The sequence below is a fragment of the Oncorhynchus kisutch genome, linkage group LG10, assembly GCF_002021735.2.
Source record: "Oncorhynchus kisutch isolate 150728-3 linkage group LG10, Okis_V2, whole genome shotgun sequence".
Lineage (NCBI taxonomy): Eukaryota > Metazoa > Chordata > Actinopteri > Salmoniformes > Salmonidae > Oncorhynchus > Oncorhynchus kisutch.
Window position 1 is genome coordinate 60,899,876 of NC_034183.2, and position 25,704 is coordinate 60,925,579.

The window sequence follows — 25,704 nt, forward strand, 5'->3', positions numbered from 1 at the left end:
GTTAACCCTAACCCTAACCAAATGATCAGTTAGAGTTAGCCCTAACCCTAACCCAATGATCAGTTAGAGTTAACCCTAATCCTAACCCAATGATCAGTTAGAGTTAACCCTAACCTTAACCCAATGATCAGTTAGAGTTAACCCTAACCTTAACCCAATGATCAGTTAGAGTTAACCCTAACCCTAACCAAATGATCAGTTAGAGTTAACCCTAACCCTAACCCAATGATCAGTTAGAGTTAACCCTAACCCTAACCCAATGATCAGTTAGAGTTAACCCTAATCCTATGATCAGTTAGAGTTAACTCTAATCCTATGATCAGTTAGAGTTAACCCTAACCCAATGATCAGTTAGAGTTAACCCTAACCCTAACCCAATGATCAGTTAGAGTTAACCCTAACCCTAACCCAATGATCAGTTAGAGTTAACCCTAACCCAATGATCAGTTAGAGTTAACCCTAACCCAATGATCAGTTAGAGTTAACCCTAACCCTAACCCAATGATCAGTTAGAGTTAACCCTTACCCAATGATCAGTTAGAGTTAAACCTAACCCAATGATCAGTTAGAGTTAACCCTAACCCAATGGTCAGTTAGAGTTAACCCTAACCCAATGATCAGTTAGAGTTAACCCTAACCCAATGATCAGTTAGAGTTAACCCTAACCCAATGGTCAGTTAGAGTTAACCCTAACCCTAACCCAATGATCAGTTAGAGTTAACCCTAACCCAATGATCAGTTAGAGTTAACCCTTACCCAATGATCAGTTAGAGTTAACCCTAACCCAATGATCAGTTAGAGTTAACCCTAACCCTAACCCAATTATCAGTTAGAGTTAACCCTAACCCAATGGTCAGTTAGAGTTAACCCTTACCCAATGATCAGTTAGAGTTAACCCTAACCCAATGATCAGTTAGAGTTAACCCTAACCCAATGATCAGTTAGAGTTAACCCTAACCCTAACCCAATGATCAGTTAGAGTTAACCCTAACCCAATGGTCAGTTAGAGTTAACCCTAACCCTAACCCAATGATCAGTTAGAGTTAACCCTAACCCAATGATCAGTTAGAGTTAACCCTAACCCTAACCAAATGAGCAGTTAGGTAACACAGATGTGAGAGCAGAGGGTGCTCAAAGTGACATAAGGTGTCACAACTTTTTCACTCCGGACGCTTTATCTGGACATGATTCGTCAGGACCTCCAACAGCCGAAGCTAAGTAGTAACATTAACATGATGCATTCTAATTGCAGTCGCTGTACTCGCCTTACGGCGAGGATAGCTGTGCTACAAGCCCAGCTTCAGACGCAATCGTTAGGCAAGGGTAATTTCAGTGTAGGAAAGGATGAAACAGCGTCTGTGCCACCAGTAAGTACAGATAGTAGTATAAATCCCCTGGCACAGTCCCCGCAGCCGGACAACTTTCTCACGGTTTCTGGAAGGAAATGCTGTAGGAACGCTCAACCGGTGTCGCTCATTCAGCCGACAGAAACTTTCAGCCGGTTTTCCCCATTAAGCAGCGAGTCGGAGTCAGAGGCCGAGTCTTCTCTGGGCTCTACTCCTCTCGTTACGGGGTCTGAGATGCCAAAGCTTCCCACCATTAGCTCTGACAAATTGAAAACTCTAGTCATTGGAGACTCCATTACCCGCAGTATTAGACTTAAAACAAATCATCCAGCGATCATACACTGTTTACCAGGGGGCAGGGCTACCGACGTTAAGGCTAATCTGAAGATGGTGCTGGCTAAAGCTAAAACTGGCGAGTGTAGAGAGTATAGAGATATTGTTATCCACGTCGGCACCAACGATGTTAGGATGAAACAGTCAGAGATCACCATAGCTTCTGCGTGTAAATCAGCTAGAAAGATGTGTCGGCATCGAGTAATTGTCTCTGGCCCCCTCCCAGTTAGGGGGAGTGATGAGCTCTACAGCAGAGTCTCACAACTCAATCGCTGGTTGAAAACTGTTTTCTGCCCCTCCCAAAAGATAGAATTTGTAGATAATTGGCCCTCTTTCTGGGACTCACCCACAAACAGGACCAAGCCTGACCTGCTGAGGAGTGACGGACTCCATCCTAGCTGGAGGGGTGGTCTCATCTTATCTACCAACATAGACAGGGCTCTAACTCCTCTAGCTCCACAATGAAATAGGGTGCAGGCCAGGCAGCAGGCTGTTAGCCAGCCTACCAGCATAGTGGAGTCTGCCACTAGCACAGTCAGTGTAGTCAGCTCAGCTATCACCATTGAGACGTGTCTGTGCCTCGACCTAGGTTGGGCAAAACTAAACATGGCGGTGTTCGCCTTAGCAATCTCACTAGGATAAATACCACCTCCATTCCTGTCATTATTGAAAGAGATCATGATACCTCACATCTCAAAATAGGGCTACTTAATGTTAGATCCCTTACTTCAAAGGCAATTATAGTCAATGAACTAATCACTGATCATAATCTTGATGTGATTGGCCTGACTGAAACATGGCTTAAGCCTGATGAATTTAATGTGTTAAATGAGGCCTCACCTCCTGGCTACACTAGTGACCATATCCCCCGTGCATCCCGCAAAGGCGGAGGTGTTGCTAACATTTACGATAGCAAATTTCAATTTACTAAAAATAAATGATGTTTTCGTCTTTTGAGCTTCTAGTCATGAAATCTATGCAGCCTACTCAATCACTTTTTATAGCTACTGTTTACAGGCCTCCTGGGCCATATACAGCGTTCCTCACTGAGTTCCCTGAATTCCTATCGGACCTTGTAGTCATAGCAGATAATATTCTAATCTTTGGTGACTTTAATATTCACATGGAAAAGTCCACAGACCCACTCCAAAAGGCTTTCGGAGCCATCATCGACTCAGTGGGTTTTGTCCAACATGTCTCTGGACCCACTCACTGTCACAGTCATACGCTGGACCTAGTTTTGTCCCATGGAATAAATGTTGTGGATCTTAATGTTTTTCCTCATAATCCTGGACTATCGGACCACCATTTTATTAAGTTTGCAATTGCAACAAATAATCTGCTCAGACCCCAACCAAGGAACATCAAAAGTCGTGCTATAAATTCACAGACAACACAAAGATTCCTTGATGTCCTTCCAGATTCCCTCTGTCTACCCAAGGACGCCAGAGGACAAAAATCAGTTAACCACCTAACTGAGGAACTCAATTTAACCTTGCGCAATACCCTAGATGCAGTTGCACCCATAAAAACTAAAAACATTTCTCATAAGAAACTAGCTCCCTGGTACACAGAAAATACCCGAGCTCTGAAGCAAGCTTCCAGAAAATTGGAACGGAAATGGCGCCACACCAAACTGGAAGTCTTCCGACTAGCTTGGAAAGACAGTACCGTGCAGTACCGAAGAGCCCTTACTGCTGCTCGATCATCCTATTTTTCTAACTTAATTGAGGAAAATAAGAACAATCCGAAATTCCTTTTTGATACTGTCGCAAAGCTAACTAAAAAGCAGCATTCCACAAGAGAGGATGACTTTCACTTTAGCAGTGATAAATTCATGAACTTCTTTGAGGAAAAGATTATGATTATTAGAAAGCAAATTACAGACTCCTCTTTAAATCTGCGTATTCCTTCAAAGCTCAGTTGTCCTGAGTCTGCACAACTCTCCCAGGACCTAGGATCAAGAGAGACGCTCAAGTGTTTTAGTACTATATCTCTTGACACAATGATGAAAATAATCATGGCCTCTAAACCTTCAAGCTGCATACTGGACCCTATTCCAACTAAACTACTGAAAGAGCTGCTTCCTGTGCTTGGCCCTCCTATGTTGAACATAATAAACGGCTCTCTATCCACTGGATGTGTACCAAACTCACTAAAAGTGGCAGTAATAAAGCCTCTCTTGAAAAAGCCAAACCTTGACCCAAAAAATATAAAAAACTATCAGCCTATATCGAATCTTCCATTCCTCTCAAAAATTTTTGAAAAGGCTGTTGCGCAGCAAGTTACTGCCTTCCTGAAGACAAACAATGTATACGAAATGCTTCAGTCTGGTTTTAGACCCCATCATAGCACTGAGACGGCACTTGTGAAGGTGGTAAATGACATGTTAATGGCATCGGACCGAGGCTCTGCATCTGTCCTCGTGCTCCTAGGCCTTAGTGCTGCTTTTGATACCATCGATCACCACATTCTTTTGGAGAGATTGGAAACCCAAATTGGTCTACACGGACAAGTTCTGGCCTGGTTTAGATGTTATCTGTCGGAAAGATATAATTTTGTCTCAGTGAATGGTTTGTCCTCTGACAAATCAACTGTACATTTCGGTGTTCCTCAAGGTTCCGTTTTAGGACCACTATTGTTTTCACTATATATTTTATATATATATATATATTTTATTCCAAAACATAATGTTAACTTTCACTGCTATGCGGATGACACACAGCTGTACATTTCAATGAAACATGGTGAAGCCCCAAAATTGCCCTTGCTAGAAGCATGTGTTTCAGACATAAGGAAGTGGATGGCTGCAAACTTTCTACTTTTAAACTCAGACAAAACAGAGATGCTTGTTCTAGGTCCCAAGAAACAAAGAGATCTTCTGTTGAATCTGACAATTAATCTTAATGGTTGTACAGTCGTCTCAAATAAAACTGTGAAGGACCTCGGCGTTACTCTGGACCCTGATCTCTCTTTTGAAGAACATATCAAGACCATTTCAAGGACAGCTTTTTTCCATCTACGTAACATTGCAAAAATCAGAAACTTTCTGTCCAAAACTGATGCAGAAAAATTAATCCATGCTTTTGTCACTTCTAGGTTAGACTACTGCAATGCTCTACTTTCCGGCTACCCGGATAAAGCACTAAATAAACTTCAGTTGGTGCTAAATACGGCTGCTAGAATCCTGACTAGAACCAAAAAATTTGATCATATTACTCCAGTGCTAGCCTCTCTACACTGGCTTCCTGTCAAAGCAAGGGCTGATTTCAAGGTTTTACTGCTAACCTACAAAGCATTACATGGGCTTGCTCCTACCTATCTCTCTGATTTGGTCCTGTCGTACATACCTACACGTACGCTACGGTCACAAGACGCAGGCCTCCTAATTGTCCCTAGAATTTCTAAGCAAACAGCTGGAGGCAGGGATTTCTCCTATAGAGCTCCATTTTTATGGAACGGTCTGCCTACCCATGTCAGAGACGCAAACTCGGTCTCAACCTTTAAGTCTTTACTGAAGACTTATCTCTTCAGTGGGTTATATGATTGAGTGTAGTCTGGCCCAGGAGTGGGAAGGTGAACGGAAAGGCTCTGGAGCAACGAACCGCCCTTGCTGTCTCTGCCTGGCCGGTTCCCCTCTTTCCACTGGGATTCTCTGCCTCTAGTCACTGGCTTACTGGGGCTCTCTCATGCCGTCCCTGGAAGGGGTGCGTCACCTGAGTGGGTTGATTCACTGATGTGGTCATCCTGTCTGGGTTGGCGCCCCCTCTTGGTTTTTTTTATTTTTATTTTAAATTTTATTTTAACCTTTATTTTACTAGGCAAGTCAGTTAAGAACAACTTCTTATTTTCAATGACGGCCTAGGAACAGTGGGTTAACTGCCTGTTCAGTTTGGTTGTGCCATGGCGGAGATCTTTGTGGGCTATACTCAGCCTTGTCTCAGGATGGTAAGTTGGTGGTTGAAGATATCCCTCTAGTGGTGTGGGGGCTGTGCTTTGGCAAAGTGGGTGGGGTTATATCCTTCCTGTTTGGCCCTGTCCGGGGGTGTCCTCGGATGGGGCCACAGTGTCTCCTGACCCCTCCTGTCTCAGCCTCCAGTATTTATGCTGCAGTAGTTTATGTGTCGGGGGGCTAGGGTCAGTTTGTTATATCTGGAGTACTTCTCCTGTCCTATTCGGTGTCCTGTGTGAATCTAAGTGTGCGTTCTCTAATTCTCTCCTTCTCTCTTTCTTTCTCTCTCTCGGAGGACCTGAGCCCTAGGACCATGCCCCAGGACTACCTGACATGATGACTCCTTGCTGTCCCCAGTCCACCTGGCCGTGCTGCTGCTCCAGTTTCAACTGTTCTGCCTTATTATTATTCGACCATGCTGGTCATTTATGAACATTTGAACATCTTGGCCATGTTCTGTTATAATCTCCACCCGGCACAGCCAGAAGAGGACTGGCCACCCCACATATGCTCTCTCTAATTCTCTCTTTCTTTCTCTCTCTCGGAGGACCTGAGCCCTAGGACCATGCCCCAGGACTACCTGACATGATGACTCCTTGCTGTCCCCAGTCCACCTAACCGTGCTGCTGCTCCAGTTTCAACTGTTCTGCCTTATTATTATTCGACCATGCTGGTCATTTATGAACATTTGAACATCTTGGCCATGTTCTGTTATAATCTCCACCCGGCACAGCCAGAAGAGGACTGGCCACCCCACATAGCCTGGTTCCTCTCTAGGTTTCTTCCTAGGTTTTGGCCTTTCTAGGGAGTTTTCCTAGCCACCGTGCTTCTACACCTGCATATTGCTTGCTGTTTGAGGTTTTAGGCTGGATTTCTGTACAGCACTTTGAGATATCAGCTGATGTACGAAGGTCTATATAAATACATTTGATTTGATTTGATTTGAAGGTGTGACACAATGTTCAGTCAGCCACACAAATGCCTGACTGACCTTTCTAACCGTATGTAAATGTCTGCTAGAGTGGTCTCCATGCTTGCGCTCCCGCAGTGCTGGAGCTGTACTGTAGTCTATGCTTTGTGTTGGGTTGCTTCGGGTTGGTGTCATAAATATGGACTGAATGGATACAGTGAGTGGGCTGGCCATGCAAGCGACAGGGACTAGGTGAGATGCTTTGATGCTGATTAGAAAATGAAATAATGTGTTTTGTTTTACACGCTTCCGTTATTTTTACAAGTTCTGAAGGAGCATCTTGTTCATGAGAGACTGCAGAAAAGCCTTCAGGCATGGGAGAAATGATGCATGGTATTGTGAACACACCAGATGGGGCCCCGAGGCAGAGTACACTGAGGTTTAGGGTGTTAATGAGATGGAAATGTAGGTAGCAATGTAGGTAGCACAGGGCTCATTTTAATGGATGACGCTGCAAGGTTACTCAGGTTGGAGCAGGCTGGCATCCCACATGACAGGTAGAAAACCTGCATGCAGAAAATATCCCATTTGTCAAATTTGGCTGGGGACACAAGCTCATTATAATGACAAGAAGTGCACCTCCTACAGAGCTGATTATTAATCACTGTCTCATGTGTACACTATCAAAGGAGCACTCCAATAATGACTCCACTCTGCCTTGGTGATAGACCATGCAGTCAGCCAAGCAGACACTATTAGTGGATTAAATGGTTTCCTTCTCCTGAATTATCAAGTAATAATCAATGGGTTTTCAATGGTGTAAATAAATGAACATGTGTAGGTATGCTTATACATATTGAGGCCTTTTCCAGACATGTGACAATGACGTTTACAATCGAGTGCATACCATGGAAGGGTCCCTAACATGTCTACTGTGTGGTATATGGCCCATACGGTATCTGGTATCTGGCCATAGGCTTCACCTAGTTATCTTAACTTAACCGACCCACAAGAAAACCGAGATAACCAAGGAGCGAGCAGCCGAACTCAAGTTGACGTTTCACTTTCTTTCTTTTTTCGCTACCTATCCTGGCAGCAAGACATATTCTAAAACTGTTTTTAGAAAGTAAAACGCCAATACTATTGCGGTAGTTACCGGTCTCGATCATTCTTCTGGAGCATGCTATTCTTCTTCCCTGGTACCTTCCCCGAACGAGAGGCGCGCCGAAGTGTTCATTATGGACTGGGCTACTCTAGCCTCCTATTACGTCTCACTGAACTTTGTGGTCACTCCCACAAACGAATTCGTGTTTTCTTACTAACTTCCCAGCAGTTTTCATACCAAACGTTACACATCGTAGAAGTGGAAAATACAGTCAAATCTGATTGAAGAGTTCATAACTTTTTGAACCATATCTTTCTGTGCGCTTGTTCTACATTCCAACTGCGAGTGAAAGTTACGCAAGGTAAGGCTATTTACCTATTTGTTCAAATGCTTTACACGTCATTTCAGTTGTATGTAAACTATTGTAGTTCATCATCTCTTTTAAAAGTCCACTCTGCGGGTCAACTTCGTATTATCATATCCCATGAAGTTGTACCATGTGGATCCCACACGTTTTGTTTTGCAACATTGTCTATTATAATGTTATAACTGGGCTGGTTCAATATAATTACACATTTTTATGAATATCATGTGAAATTAATCTGTCAGCTTTCATTGTATTCCTGTTCAAAGTGTAAAAACCAAGTACCTGGCATCATTTCACAATAGACTGCCTGATGTTAAATAATAAATGGTCCTCTTTGGGCATTCCTGAACTGAAGAACTTTGTCACCTCACTCTATTGACAAAGTTTAAGACACAAATCCCTGATTTTGGTATAGGAGAGATGACTGTGACTTGGTGCATTTAAAATAGCTGCTTTTGTGGACCACTCAATACTGATAAACAACCTGTCAGTCACAGACGACTGACACATCTCTAACAGTGAGCGCTTCATTAACTAACCTACTCCATGGCAACATCCCCTAAAATGGCTTCAATGCTTAAGGAGACAAATTGCTTAGAGATTCTCAGCCAGGACACAATAATGAAATTGAGTCTAATTGGAATGAAGTGCTACTATATTCCAGCCACACCGCACCCCCCCAACACCACCACTCCAGCTCTGGCCTCTATGCTGCAGTACAGAGAGAGTCCCTCATTCCTCTTGTGACGTCTTCTGCAACAGAGCTTAAACATATATCAGCATCAGGCTGAGGATCTTCATAGGAGATAACTAGTCTAGAATTGACACAGGCTCCACCTACCAAATATAGAGCTTGTTGTCAGGCAAAGTATCACCCCATTACCATAATGATAGTCATGTGAATAAGGATATTCATGTGAATATGAATATCAAAGCAATGTCTTGTAATGAATGAGTAAATGGGTAACGATCATAAAGAACATTAGCAGTGATTAGGGCTCTAATGTTCATATTGATTTCACATCATCAGAGTGATAGTGTTGGTTCTAGGCTGGACGGAGTCTGAAGCCATCGCTCTGCACTCTGTAAGGGAGGGAAATATGCAGCGAATAGAGTGTCTGCCAGTGTTATGAGCATCCAGATTGGGCCTGAGGCGGGTGAGTCTCACTTAAAGACACCCACATGCTCCAGCAAAGTGCTTCATTAGGTAGAACACAGAGGGAGGAACACCGGGGGAGGGGGGAGGAGGGAGATGAAGGGATGGTTCTCGTGGCTCCATCTGGTCAGAATCTTGAACTACATTACGCTCCTGTGGAGTCAAGCCTTTACAGCCGGTTCGCAGCCTGACTTCTTGTCGATGTGTAAAATCTCAAGCACTAAGGTCAAAACAGCCAACTAAAATTCCCGTTGAAGAGATTGCGAGAAACAATATGATAGTACCAAAAGGTTGTGCCCCCTTAAATATTCAGAGTATTGGTTGTTTGGTTGGAACTAATCTTTCGTGGACAGACTACATAAACATAACCAAATTATGTGAGATTTTAGTTCTGGGTTAACCGAGATTAGGTTGGAACTAGGGCTTTGCACCTGTCCAGAGCCAACAATTTTCAGTGGTGGGGTGCACTGCGCTGGGAAAGGCAGGTGAATTTTGATCTCTTGAATATTTGATGTTTCCCATCACGTCAGGTAAGAGACTTACTTCTAAAGCTCTTGGTACATGGCTAACTTATTGTCAATCATCTCAAAGAGAAGCAGCGCTGTTTCCTGAAAATATGGCTGAGTGGTTCAGGTTCTTCCGAGCCATTACAGTTAAATGTCAGAGCTTCAGTCACAGGGAGGAAAATGGATTCCAGAGAGAGGAACATTAACCATGCAGTTTGATACTGAATATCTGCTGCTCCGTAACCTCAGGCAGTTCTGGTCTTGATCAGATGTTCTGAGATATGGAGGAATTAGATAACTGTGCAAAATACTTTTGTACTGTAGTTTAAATGATTGTTACTGTTGATCAAATGGATGTGGAAATGTACAGTACTGTTCCTTAGATGAGGCCAAACTAAAATCCTGCCCGTGGATTTGGAAATCGAGTGTCAACTCAATTAACACATTTGAGCACTGCTCTCCGTGATATCTCCTTGGTGATATCAGCAGCACAGTCTCTCACACAATTAGATTGATGGAGAGCTTTGAGCTGTTTGCATTCAGCCATGCCTGCCCTTCTCCCCACAAAATCTCCATCCCGTCATCAGCTTAATGTAGCCCGTGGATACACAAGCTGACAGCTTGAGAAAACCCTGAGGATTCTGGGTTCCGGGAGGAGACAATGGGCTGTCACTCCAGAGTCGTGAATCAGACTTACACCTTGATGAAAAGACACCATTAGACACAAAACCTCTATGGATTTGCCTGACGAAGCTGGGCCTAGAAATGTGATTACAGACAAAGGAATATGGCCGCTGCGGCTAACACCGCCTTGCTTTCCCTTCTCTATTATGTATGGGGTTGCTCTGTCCTGTTCCACAGCCCCCATTACTTTCACATGACCCACTTTTAAAGGGGATGGATGCCACTGCAGGGGAAATGACTGGTAGGGGACCATTAATCAACATTTATTGGAACATTTACCATCCAACTCTGACATGACGTGGGCTGTCCTATGTTGGGTGGTTATCTGTTGAAAGGAACTTCCACGAAGCAATACTTCAGATTTTGAATACGTCTTTATACTGTACACAAATTCATTCAGTAGTACGCCCAAGGGATATGAGGTCAGATGTGTAGGATTTGGATTGACATTTGGAGGCTCATCAGACAATGGCTGTTCATTCTGCCTCAATCTAATCTATTTTTAGTTTTTGTTTAACCTTTATTTAACTAGGCAAGTCAAATAAGAACAAATTGTTATTTACAATGGCAGCCTAACAAAAGGCAAAAGGCCTCCTGCGGGGACGGAGGCTGGGATATACTTTTTTTTAGGACAACACACACATCATGACAAGAGAAACAACACTACATAAAGAGAGGCCTAAGACAACAAAGGCATAGTAGCACAGCATGGTAGCAACACAACAACAACAAGGTAACAACATGGCAGCAGCACAAACACGGTACAAACATTGTTAGGCACAGACAACAACACAAAGGGCAAAAAGGTAGAGACAACAAGACATCACGCAAAGTATCCACAAGTGTCAGTAACAGTGTCCATGATTGAATCTTTGAATGTAGAGAGGGAGATAACATGGATCTAATTACCCTTCAATAAGACTATAGTTGGGCCCCTTTCCCTCTAGTTGCTGCCTCATAAATAATTTATGGGTCCTATTTCAACAATGTGGTGTTAAAATATAAGCCTGGCAAGTGAGGCTAAGTGCTTGATGAATGCTCTTTCCCATTATGGAGCCATGAACTCATTAGACTTGCACTGTACATTGACAATTCCCGTTTTATTTGTTAAAGTGATTAAATTGTAACCTCTACCAAGAGACATTGAGCTATTTCAGGAAGCTGCATTGGAATGCTCTGGAAACGTCTAAAAATGGTTTGAAATGCTTTTGCTCCATTGCCGTTTTTATGCTGAATTTGAAACAGTGAAAGTACTTGTCAAGTGAGGTGTAGAAGAAAAATATATGAATTGTGCATTGAATACCCTTTTCCAAAGAGTAAATTGAGTGTAAAGTACTTGTGACAGGCTGAATGCACTATTTTCCAAAGTGTTTACACATTTGAATGGACAACCTGTCTTTCATAATCCAAGCTGAAGGAACCACGGTTGACATCACATGACAAAGCCATGCATACCTTAACGCTGAAGTTAACAACATGACCTCATCTGTAATCTGACTTGAAAAGACATCACCATACATATATTCCGCATATTCCACCCAAATGATGTAACCGTCCCTCCCTAACGTTAATACAGAGGAGAGAGAGGCTGCAGGGTCGATGGCTAAAAACAATGTAGCTAGGGGACAACAACAGCTTATGTCTTCTGTTTGTTTCTCCAACTGGATCAGAGTGCTGTGGAGGAGCACATGGTATGATGAACTGGACGCCATGATTTATCAGATGTGCGTGAGCCTTAGCCTACACAGAATAAACAAGGATTAAGTGGAATATGATGTGCATAGATAGCATGAGATATGATTTACAGACTGTTGGGGAGGACAGAATGAGGACATACTAGTGGTGCATAATGTATGTGTATATGTGGATCCTCATATGTGTATAGTTTTGCATTTGAGTTCTAGACTATGTGCATGACAGCAGGCCATGTAGTTGTGTGCATGGTTGAGCGCATTTCTGCTATCATGTACAGGATGTCTGGGTTCGGGTCAGGTTCACATGTGTAAATGATTGCATGCATTTGTTTACATGTAGTGTTTAGGCTGGTCTATGTTCAGTTCATACACTATGTGCACAAAAGTATGTGGACACCCCTTCAAATTAGTGCATTCGGTTATTTCAGCCACGCCCGTTACTGACAGGTGTATAATATTGAGCACATAGCTATGCAATCTCCATAGACAAACATTGGCAGAACTGGAGAACTCAGTGACTTTCATTGTGGCACCGTCATAGGATGCCACTTTTCCAACAATTCGTCAATTTTCTGCCCTGCTAGAGTTGCCCCGGTCAACTATAAGTGCTCTTATTGTGAAGTGGAAACATCTAGGAGCAGCAACGGCTCAGCCGCGAAGTGGTAGGCCACACAAGCTCCCAGAATGGGACTGCTGAAGCGTGTAGCATGGAAAAATAATATATCCTATGTTGCAACACTCACTAACGAGTTTCAAACTGCCAGGAGAACGCTACCTGCCCGAATGCTTAGTGTCAACTGTAAAGTTTGGTGGATGATGAATAATGGTCTGGGGCTGTTTTTCATGGTTCGGGCTGTATGCTACAGCATACAATGATTTTGTGCTTCCAACTTTGTGGCAACAATTTGGGTAAGGCCCTTTCCTGTTTCAGCATGACAATGCCCCCATGCACAAAAGCAGGTCCATACAGAAATGGTTTGTCGAGATCGGTGTGGAAGAACTTGCCTGGCCTGCACAGAACCCTGACCTCAACTCCATCGAACACCTTTGAGGTTAATTGGAATGCAGACTGCAAGCCAAGCCTAATCGCACAACATCAGTGCCCGACCTCACTAATGCTCTTGTGGCTGAATGGAAGCAAGTCCCCGCAGCAATGTTCCAACATCTAGTGGAAAGCCTTCCCAGAATAGTGGAGGCTGTTATAGCAGCAAAGTGGGTACCAACTCCATATTAATGCCCATGATTTTGGAATGTTCAACGAGCAGCCTGTTTCTATGAAGGAGGTGGAAATCCTACAAAGGGAATGACTGCAAGACATCATGTGACTTTACTAGACTAGGAGATTTACAGGAGATTGCATTGTGTACACTCTGCTCTCTGCAGCCTTCTTACTGTCTCTGTGTGTACAGTAAATGTGATCTCATTGCCTGGAATGTGTGAAGACGAGACGTGAGCAGGCTTTTCAATGACCTTCGTCTTGAAAGTGTCAGAGTTCAGCGCTGCTGTCAGCTGAACGAAACAACCAGTCAGAACAGTGAACTATTAACTAGTGTTCGCGTACATAGGTGATCTGAGTGTCTATGGGACTGAATATCAGCTTGTCTGCAAAAAGGCTCCTATTTAGGATGATAATTATTTATCAAAAAATGTTTTAGATGAAATATCCTTGGAAAGGGCCTCCCAAGTGGTGCAACAGTCTAAGGCACTGCAGTGCTAGAGGCGTCACTACAGCCTGCTAGCTACCTAGAGCTACTTGGAACCCTAGTAACTCCATGACTGGTCTATCGACGTCACCGCACGAAGAGGCAAAAACAGACTTACCCCCATCGCGACGTCCCCCAAAGGCTAACTTGCTAGCCCCGGTCTAGTAACTGCTAGCTTGCCTGCCACGGTCTGCTAACTGCTAAATCCAGCTAACTGCTTGCTTGCTAACCCGGTCTGCTAACTGCTAGCTTGTTTAGCTCCGGCCTACTAACTGTTAGCGTGTTAGCATCAGCCTGCTAACTGTCTGAATCGGCGTGTTCCCAGTCAGCCCAACCACTCACTGGACCCATGTGTTCACATGGCTACGCATGCCTCTCTCTAATATCAATATGCCTCGTCCATCACTGTCCTGGTTAGTGATTACTGTCTTATTTCACTGTAGAGCCTCTAGCCCTGCTCAATATGCCTTAACCAACCATGTTGTTCCACCTCCTACATATGCGATGACATCACCTGGTTTAAACGTCTCTAGAGACTATATCTCTCTCATCATTACTCAATGCCTAGGTTTACCTCCAATGTACTCACATCCTACCTTACCTTTGTCTGTACACTATGCCTTGAATCTATGCTATCGTGCCCAGAAACCTGCTCCTTTTCCTCTCTGTTCCGAACGTGCTAGACGGCCAGTTCGTATAGCATTTAGCCGTACCCTTATCCTACTTCTCCTCTGTTCCTCTGGTGATGTAGAGGTTAATCCAGGTCTTGCAGTGCCTAGCTCCACTCCCCAGGTGCTCTCATTTGTTGATTTCTGTAACCGTAAAAGCCTTGGTTTCATGCATGTTAACATTAGAAGCCTACTCCCTAAATTTGTTTTACTCACTGTTTTAGCACACTCTGCCAACCTCAGTCTTAGTCGTGTCTGAATCCTGGCTTAGGAAAACCACCAAAAACCTTGAAATCTCCATCGCTAACTATAACATTTTCCGCCAAAATAGAACTGCCAAAGGGGGCGGTGTTGCAATCTACTGCAAAGATAGCCTGCAGAGTTCTGTATTACTATCCATGTCTGTACCCAAACAATTCAAAAAATTCACCTTTCCAGAAACAAGTCTCTCACTGTTGCCGCTTGCTAAAGACCTCCCTCTGCCCCCAGCTGTGCCCTCGATACCATATGTGAATTGATTGCCCCCCATCTATCTTCTGAGCTCGTGCTACTAGGTGACCTAAACTGGGACATGCTTAACACCCCGGCCATCATCACAAATTATCAATGAACCTACCAGGTACAACTCCAAATCCGTAAACACGGGCACCCTCATAGATGTCATCCTAACTAACTCACCCTTCAAATACACCTCTGCTGTTTTCAATCAAGATCTCAGATAGCTGATGTTCTGAAAGATCTGCAAAATCTGGACCCCTACAAATAAGCCGGGCTAGACAATCTGGACCCTCTCTTTCTAAAATTATCTACTGAAATTGTTGCAACCCCTATTACTAGCCTGTTCAACCTCTCTTTCGTATCGTCTGAGATTCCCAAAGATCGGAAAGCTGCCGCGGTCATCCCCCTCTTCAAAGGGGGTGACACTATAGACCCAAACTGCTACAGACCTATATCTATCCTACCCTGTCTTTCTAAGGTCTTCGAAAGCCAAGTTAACAAACAGATTACCAACCATTTAGAATTCCATCGTACCTTCTCTGCTATGCAATCTGGTTTCAGAGCTGGTCATGGGTGCACCTCAGCCACGCTCAAGGTCCTTAACGACATATTAACCGCCATCAATAAGAGACATTACTGTGCAGCCGTATTCATCAACCTGGCCAATGATGTTGCTCTTGCTGCTGGTGATTCTCTGGTACACCTTTACGCAGACCACACCATTCTGTATACTTCTGGCCCCTCTTTGGACACTGTGTTAACTAACCTCCAGACGAGCTTCAATGCCATACAACTCTCCTTCCGTGGCCTCCAACTGCTCTTAAATGCAAGTAAAACTAAATGCATGCTATTCAACTGATCACTGCCCGCACCTGCTCGCCCATCCAGCATCACTACTCTGGACGGCTCTGACTTAGAATACATGGACAACGAAAATTCCTAGGTGTCTGGTTAGACTCTCCTTCCAGACTCACATCAAGCATCTCCAATCCAAAATTATATCTAGAATTGGCTTCCTATATCGCAACAAAGCATCCTTCACTCATGCTGCCAAATATACCCTTGTAAAACTGACCATCCTACCGATCCTCGACTTCGGTGATGTCATCTTTAAAATAGCCTCCAACACTCTACTCAACAAACTGGATGCAGTCTATCACAGTACCATCCGTTTTGTCACCAAAGCCCCATACATTACCCACCCTCACTAGCTTTAAGCACCAGCTGTCAGAGCAGCTCACAGATCACTGCACCTGTACATAGCCCATCTGTAAACAGCCAATTTATCTACCTACCTCATCCCCATACAGTATTTATTTATTTATCTTGCTCCTTTACACCCCAGTATCTCTACTTGCACATTCATCTTCTGCACATCTACCATTCCAGTGTTTAATTGCTATATTGTAATTACTTCGCCACCATGGCCTTTTTATTGCCTTAACTCCCTTATGTTCCCTCATTTGCACTCACTGCATATAGACTTTTTGTTTTCTTTTGTTCTACTGTATTATTGACTATGTTTTGTTTATTCCATGTGTAACTCTGTGTTGTTGTATGTGTCAAATTGCTATGCTTTTTCTTGGCCAGGTCGCAGTTGCAAATGATAACTTGTTCTCTACTAGCCTACCTGGTTAAATAAAGGTGAAATAAACTAAATTAAAATTTAAAAAAGTAAACAAACCCGGGTTCGATCCCGGGCTGTATCACAACCGGCCATGATCGGGAGTCCCATAGGGCGGTGCACAATTGGCCCAGCATCGTCGGGTTAGGGGATGGTTTGTCCGGGGGGGCTTTAAATGGTTCATCGCGCTCTTGCGACTTCTTGTGGCGGGCCGGTGCGCCTGTAGGCTGACTTCGGTTGTCAGTTGAATGGTGTTTCCTCCGACACATAGGTGCGGCTGGCTTCCGGGTTGAGCGAGCGGGTGTTAGGAAGTGCGGTTTGGCGGGTCATTTTTCGGAGGAATCATGGCTCGACCAATGAGTCTGCAGCAATGAGTCTGTTTTTATGACGTTCGTTAACGTCAATAGAATAGTCTACGGACATCATAGAAACTGTCTTATTTAATTCTTATAACATTAAGGGAATGTCCTGTGCAACCTAACTTAAAAATGGTATGAATTTCATCACAACCATGCATCTCTTGTAATGCAGCCACACTGTTCCCAAAACCGAATTAAATTTTCTGGGAACCTTTAAAGAACTTAGAAAGGCTGTTCTGTCAACATTCTTGCAACATTAAAGGAATGTTTTGTGCACCCGGATACAAACATTATCTGAATGTCAGCACAAATGGACAGTTTTTGTCTTTTAGGAACCTATTTCTTGTCATATCCCTACAATGTTCCAACAACCTAAAGAAATGTTTTAGGAACTTTTAAAGAAACAAAATAATTGTCCTGGGAATGTTATTGCAACATCAGGCAAATGTTGTTGTTTTTTGCAACCTAATAGAAACATTTAAATAATCATCACAAGTGGACAGTTTTTGTGTTTTGGGAACTCTTATAATCTCCTATAGTGTCCACACAATGTTCCCACAACATCATGAAACATTCTGGGAACAGATTAAATGTGTACTAGGAACATCAGGTAAGTGTTTTATAAAAACATTCTATAATATTCACAACTAGACAGTTTTTGTGTTAAGAGAAAATTTGCCACAACCTAACAAATGTGCTGGAAACCTTTACAGAACCAATTTTGGTTTGCTCCACACAAACCTAAACCTGGCCTCCTGCAGGTCACAGGTACTGATAGCTACACCTTGAACTTCCTCAACAAACACTTTTGCCTTACATTCTTTTCTTGATATTTTAGTCATTTAGCAGATGCTCTTATATATACAGAGCGACTTACTGTAGAGAGTGCCTACATTTTCTTACAGGTGCACCATGGGAATTGAACCCACAATGCTGGCATTGCAAACGGCATGCTCTATCAACTGAGCCACATAGGACCCCAGCCTCAGCTCAAAAGTGTGACCTAGCTGTCATTGCAGTGTGACCTAGCTGTCATTGCAATGTGACCTAGCTGTCATTGCAGTGTGACCTAGCTGTCATTGCAGTGTGACCTAGCTGTCATTGCAGTGTGACCTAGCTGTCATTGCAGTGTGACCTAGCTGTCATTGCAGTGTGACCTAGCTGTCATTGCAATGTGACCTAGCTGTCATTGCAGTGTGACCTAGCTGTCATTGCAGTGTGACCTAGCTGTCATTGCAGTGTGACCTAGCTGTCATTGCAGTGTGACCTAGCTGTCATTGCAGTGTGACCTAGCTGTCATTGCAGTGTGACCTAGCTGTCATTGCAGTGTGACCTAGCTGTCATTGCAGTGTGACCTAGCTGTCATTTTAAGCAGCAGTAAATGAAAGGTCAGTAGTTATATTGCTCATTACTTATATTGCAAGAGTCTTTATTACTGAATGAGGATTAGGCCTTTTAAATTTGATGTTGCCGGCCAGACAGTAATTGCTGTAATGCCGTAATGTTGATTGGTCATTGTGGGTAGTTTCATTCTGATCATGGACGAGAACGGCTGAATCACTGAAGGTAACGTAAGGTTCACCAGCTTTAACTCATTGTGCTATGGCTTTTCTCGCCATAGTGATGGCAACTCTGCTGATAATGGAACTGTATAACGTGATGATAATGGTCAACAGTGTAAAGGATGAGGTGTTGTGTGTGTTGGGTAGAGGTAGAGAGAAGTCTATGTGAGCAGAGCAGGTTCTCAAAGTTAACCAGGCATGCTTATAGGCCACATTCTACAGACCAGAGCCAAAGCTATTGAGTGCTAGGCAGCCCAGAAAAGCACGTTTCCACCTCCCTGAATGCATATTTTGTAGACCGCCGAACAAGTTGACCAATTCTTTTAAAAGCCCAGCTTTTTAACTATTTATGAGATGAAATTTTCCTGGGTCAACACTGTGTATTCTCGGCCCTCATTGTGCAGAATATTCCATTCACACAATGTGCTGCTGCAGAGACTATGGTAACACTTCATGCAATCTAGAGCACATTGTTTCTGCCTGCTTGTTTATGCAGCCAAGTGTCCATGTGTATCCATGTGTATGGACAGTAATGTCAGTGGAGGATTGAGGTGGGGTGGAAGCGTTGGCTGCATCTGATCATTTTGTACCCTGGTCTGTTCCCATTAACTATAGCTAGGCTCAGTCACCTCCTCATGGTATTGCTTTGATTTGGCACGGTAGGTACCGCAGGGAAGAGGATGCAGCCTGACATACTGTATATACACAGCAGTTGGGACAGCGTTTCCCTAACTAGGGTTCGCCTGGTTTGAAAATGAGTTTCGGAGAGAAACTTGGTTCATGGAACTGGGGTTTTGCCAGGACCCTCCAGTAGCCACTAGATACAGTTGTAATTAACAGAGCGGTTTCAGTTTTCTTCCTACAAATGTGGCTCCATCGTTTGAACGGTTTAAGCTTCAAAATATTATGACCCTCTAAGAAACATGTATGTGTCTTCTGTTTCCTTCTACCATGCCCACAAGCCAAGCAGGACTCATTAAAACAGTAGACAAGACCAGGCCCTGATCTTCTGAACTTCCCAATACCTTTCTGATGCATTTAATTTACTTCAAACCATACTCCCTTCAGATTGAAATACTGTCACAAGTACCGGCAGACTGATTTGTAATAAACTGCTCCAATAATAAAAAAAGTATACAATGGCTGTTGATTGCATTACTTTTTTTACATGGTGGGGTCACAAACCATTTTTTATATCAAAATGGGGTCACGGGCCAAAAGTTTTGGGAACACCTGACTTTGGATCACTTATTAACTGAATACTTGAATAGTTTATGCTCAACACAACCACAGTTTCACGTCTCCTGGTCCCACCCTATTTTATCCATTGACAATAGGTGTAACGGCGTTCTTCGTTTGTTGAGAGAGAGTCGGACCGAAATGCAGCGTGGTGGTTACTCATGTTCTTTAATGAAGAAAAAAGTGATACATGAAATAAATAAATAAATACGAAAACAACAAACGGAACGTGAAACCTAATTACAGCCTATCTGGTGAAACTACACAGAGACAGGAACAATCACCCACGAAAGACAAAGCGAAACTCAGGCTACCTAAATACGGTTCCCAATCAGAGGCAATGAGAATCACCTGACTGATGATTGAGAACCGCCTCAGGCAGCCAAGCCTATACAACACCCCTAATCAGCCGCGATCCCAAATACAACAAACCCCAATACGAAATACAATAACATAAACCCCTGTCACACCCTGGCCTGACCAAATATATAACGAAAACACAAAACACTAAGACCAAGGCGTGACAATAGGACAGGCATTTATACTGAACAAAAACATAAAAACAACATGCAACAATTTCAAAGAATTTATCGACTTACAGTTCATATAAGGAAATCAGTCAATTGATATAACATCATTAGGCCCTCATCTATGGATTTCACATGACAGGGAAATACAGATGTGCATCTGTTGGTCACAAATACCTTTTAAAAAATTGGGAAAAAGTCAGTATCGGGTGTGATCACCATTTGCCTCATGCAGGGTGACACAGAGTTGATAGAGTTGATCAGGCTGTTGATTGTGGCTTGTGGAATGTTGTCCCACAACTCTAAAATGGCTGTGTGAAGTTGCAAAATATTGACGGGAACTGGAACACTCTGTCGTACACGTCGATCCAGAGCATCCCACACATGCTCAATGGGTGACTGGTATGTCTGGTATGCAGGCCATGAAAGAACTGGGAAATGTTCAGCTTCCAGGAATTGTGTACAGATCCTTGCAACATGGGGCTGTGCATTATCATGATGAAACATGAGTTGATGGTGGAGGATGAATGGCATGACAATGGGCCTCAGGATCTTGTCACGGTATCTCTGTGCATTCAAATTGCCATCGATAAAATGCAATTGTGTTCGTTGTCAGTAGCTTATACCTGCCCATACCATAACCCCACCGCCACTGGGGCATTCTGTTTGCAAAGTCGACATCAGCAAATTACTCGCCCACACGAAGCCATACACATGGTCTGCGGTTATATATACTGCCAAATTCTCGGACATAACTTTGGAGTCGGCTTATGGTAGAGAAACGAACATTCAATTATCTGGCAACAGCTCTGGTGGACATTTCTGCAGTGAGTATGCCAATTGCACTCACCCTATAACCTTGAGACATCTTTGGAAGGTTCACCTGTGTAATGATCATGCTGTTTAATCAGCTTTTTGATATGCCACACCTGTCAGGTGGATAGATTATCATGGCAAGGGATATAAACAAATTTGTGCACACAATTTGAGAGAAATAAGCTTTTTGTGCATATGGAAAATCTTTTATTTCAGCTCAAGAAACATGGGACCAACACTTTACAAGTTGCGTTTATATTTTTGTTCAGTATAAACGGCACACAGTTCAGTACTCTTTCTAGGAAAACTGTTAACCTCTGTGCACCGTACCCGTTAGCGGGATGAAATTCGACAACATACGGTGATCGCTACATAAATAGTCATATTAAACATTCATGAAAATACAAGTGTCTCACATGTTTCGAAAGACTAGAATCTTGCTAATCCAACTGTGTTGTCAGATTTTAAAAAACGATTTACTGCGAAAGAATACGATGCGATTATCTGAGGATAGAGCCCCATAAAAAAAAAACTATTTCAACCAGCACAGCGTAACAAAATCACAAACTGCAATAAAATTAATTGTTTACCTTTGACGGTCTTCCTCTGTTTGCAATCCCAATGCTTATTGTTACACAATGAATGGTCTTTTGTTTGATAAAATCAATTTTTATAGCCTAACACGAAACATTTTGTGAACCTCTTGTGTCGTGAATTCCGTCTCATTCCATTTTCGACGACACATTCGATGTAAATACACACAGTAAACGTGACTTTTCCAGTCATGTTTGGTTTCATTGCAATCAACTGGTTTGTTTGTAACACAACCAAACCTGATGGGTCATTTCGCGGGACGTATTGACTGAAAGAAACCGATTTGAAGACAAGTAATGACATCATTGTACACCAATGATATGACCGCTGTTTCGTTGATTGACTGTATTTGAACCCAATGACCACTGATCGTCTTAAACTAGCTGGGTAGATAGCCAATGAGCTGAGGTAAACGGCAATATGCAATGTTTACGTGTTGGAAGACCAACCCATGTAGTAAACTCCGGCGTAAAGAGGGTCATTCGCCATTGAAGTTTCATACCGGAAGGAGCAACGCATGTTACGCACAGCGTTGTTTTGGTAAAGCGCATCTTCAGCTGTTTATATATCAATCAGTATGGCGACTAAGTCAGGGAAAGCTAAATCTAAGTCTAGATATACAGATGTACACACAATTTTAGAAGAAATTGATCGGGAAAGTGAGACAGAGATTCATTTAATGGATGAAAATGTTTTGAACAGAGAGGACATCGTTTTGAAGTTCTTCTCATGCTAATGCTGTTGTTTGAAATAAATAATATAAAATATTATTTGTGATTTGTAAACATTTTAGTAGCAATATATAAAAATGTAATGTAATGAAATGTGAGATGCGTGTGTCTGCCGCTCCACCCCACCCCCACATGAAATAGCCTATTTGAGGCTGTTGAGGGGAGGGCAGGCCCACAACAATGGTCAACGTGAAATGGAGACAGTAGATACAGCTGGTCTGTTGTAATATAATAAAGACAGTAGATCTAGCTGGTCTGTCATAATATAATAGAGACAGTAGATCTAGCTGAAATGTCATAATATAAAATAGACAGTAGATCTAGCTGGTCTGTCATAATATAAATGAGACAGTAGATCTAGCAGGTCTATAATAATATATTCAACCTTATGTTCCATGTACTCTATATATATCTGTTTATTATACCTGTTGATACAGGGCTCATATGTGAAACTATTCTAACTGAACATTTTATTTCACAGTGACACTGACTCCGAATGGGAGCCCCCAGTGCCAAGGTGTCCATCCCCCACTGAAGCTGGTTCATCCAGCTCCTGCCACAAGTGGTGTTCATCTGCCCAAATTTATTTCTGCAGGCATAGATGTGCCTCAGGGCCAAAAGGGCACAGCATGGAGGTGTCGCTGTGTTCTTTGCAAAATGAAGTCCCCCATCACCTGCACCACAGCAGACAGAGACTGCTATGGCACCTGGCATCAGCAGCACAATATTGTGTAGAAGACTGAGGGTCTTCCAAATATTGAAAGTGTTATTTTGTAAATGTATATATATTTATTCATGTTTTTTCTCCATTTTTTTTGGGGGGGGGGGTGTTAGAATACCATGTTGGTATTTTGTATATAGTTATAACTTCACCAATTTGGCCACTTGGGTACATTTGGGCTACTTGTGGGACACCTGGGTGACTTCATGATAAATGTCATGTAGCACACTCATTTTGGAAGTTATCATTTTGAAGCCTTGCACAAGTACTGTTGCCCTCTTATGTTTTTCACTGAAATTGTCCTCATCATCCTATCTGAATGTTTGTTTTGTCTTGTTCATTTTAAAGATGATGATACAACACTAAAAATGTTTTTTTATTTACGTTTTTTTCATTGTATTATCTAAACCAGATCTATTGTGTTATATTCTCCTACATTCAATTCACATTTACTCAAACGTCAGAGTGTTTTCTTTCAAATGAAATCAAGAATATGCATATCCTTGGTTCTGAGCCTGAGCTACAGGCAGTCAGATTTGGGTATGTCTTCAGGCGGAAATTGAAAAAAGTAGGGGGGTAGCTCTAAGAGGCTAAGAAGTGAGAGAGCATTTCCATCCAAGTGTGTTTGCCAGGGAAAGTTGGTGAAGTGTGTGTGTTAGTAAGTGTGGGTGTGTGTTCGTGCGCATGCGCGTTTGAACGTGTTTGAACACATGCACGTGATAGGCGGAGCTCCTGTGTGAGTTCTTGTGAAGTTAAATGGAGTGTATTGCTGCATCTTACTTCCCGTTGGGAAGCAGCATACTGTTTCTCCTTATTCTAATTAAAGACGTTGACAGAGAGGCTCAGACAAACAAACAGAGCACACATGAACCATCTGTGCCACCAAGCACAGCTCTGATGGTAATTGAACCCAATGATGAAGTAATCCACAATGACAATGCAAATGCTTGGTAGGCAACAGACACATGTCCTGCAATCTGGGCCTCAACATGGCAGGAGCTTCATTGTGGTGTGTGTGTGTGTGTGTGTGTGTGTGTGTGTGTGTGTGTGTGTGTGTGTGTGTGTGTGTGTGTGTGTGTGTGTGTGTGTGTGTGTGTGTGTGTGTGTGTGTGTGTGTGTGTGTGTGTGTGTGTGTGTGTGTGTGTGTGTGTGTATGTGTGTGTGTGCGTGCGTGCGCGCGGCCCAGGTCCCTGACAGAGAGTCCATTAATGTGAGTCAGTCTCCCCTGCTAAGCTGTGTGCTATCAGCTGAGTACTGGCCTGTAAGTCCTGGCTCCTAGCAGCCCATCATGTGCTAGGCTGAGGAGGGTTGGGGCTCTCCTGTCCTGAGCCTAGTACAGTTCCACAGTCTACAGTATGTCTGGACAACAGTGATTCCGATGGAACGTGCTGTATTCTCTAGTTGACTTCATTGTACTGGAATGTTAGCTGCACCTCTGTTCCTGGAAATGGTGGTGTTGGTTACAGAGTTCAGGACATCCCATAGTTACTGGTGTATGAATATTGTTGCTGGGTGAACACCTCTGCTAAGGCCAATTATCTCCCTGATCCCTGCCTTACATCCCATTTAGAGATGTTTTGGATGTGAATAAAATATTTAGCTAGTATAACTACAGCTGTGTACTGGCTTACCAGGAGAGATGTGTGGCTTCCTGATAACCTCCAGAATCTCACTGGGAGCTTATACCGTTGTCACATCTCCAGAGTTCCCACCGTCACATCAGTCACAGAGCTGTGAGCTTCCTCCTCCAGACCTGCTTTTGCTTTTGAGGAAGAATGTTCTGTGAGTTATACTTCTGTGGCATTCAAATCAAATATTTCTGATTCCACTCATATTCTGTCACTTTTACGGCTCCCTTTACTTCCAGCACTCAATCTACCAAACACACGTACACAGATTCACACAAAGCAACAAATGCATGCTGACATGCACACCCACAACGACTTAAAGCACTTGCACTTTATTAAAAACCAAAAGTATAAACAATTGAATCCATGCTTTCAGCAATGGGAAGTAGAGGAGGACTTGGAAAACAACACAGAAAGTAACTTTAAAAACCGAGTCGATTCCGGGGGACATATAGAATGCCTTCCTAGTGCTGAATTATACATTAGAGAGCGGAGCAGTGTAACTTTAGTACATGACTGGTTTCTGGGACAGAGAATCGCTTTCTCTCTGGACTGGCTGACTCTCACCCCCATGTAGAATATGGCTAAGTGTCAGGGTCTGAGTTGGTCTCACTCTGTGGACTGGATGTGCCATGAAGACCAGTGGCCAGACCAGATTGGCCATTTCTTGTTTTTACACTAACGATTGCGATTACGATGCATGTAGGGCCATTAGTTTTTCCCAGATCATGGGACCTGGCCAGAAAAAAATCTGAGCCCTAGTTATAGTCACAACTAAGGCCAAGTATTTTCCTGGGTAGATCACACAGTCAGGAAAAACTCCTGGCACTCAACTTAATGTATACCAGAAATCCTGGAGACCAATTGACCCCCATCCTGGGGCTGGTCTGGTCTCCCCCACAGTGAGTCCATGGGGAGCTCCAGGGAGAGATCCATTCCAGCCCCGTCCACATAGTTAGGATTCCAGGGTGAGGTTATCCT

The 25,704-nt window shown here is 43.1% G+C and overlaps 1 protein-coding gene across 3 annotated transcripts in view; it reads left to right on the plus strand.

The window, feature by feature from the left end:
- The first annotated feature begins 7,740 nt into the window (after window positions 1–7,740).
- LOC109891957 (paralemmin-1-like) overlaps window positions 7,741–25,704 on the plus strand; it is a 31,120-nt gene continuing 13,156 nt past the window's right edge. The window contains exon 1 of one of the 3 annotated variants that reach the window (XM_031834480.1): window positions 7,741–8,007. The gene's annotated coding sequence lies outside the window, so the exon portion shown is untranslated. The remainder of the gene's footprint in view (window positions 8,008–25,704) is intronic. The other 2 variants (XM_031834481.1, XM_031834482.1) reach the window with 2 other exon arrangements.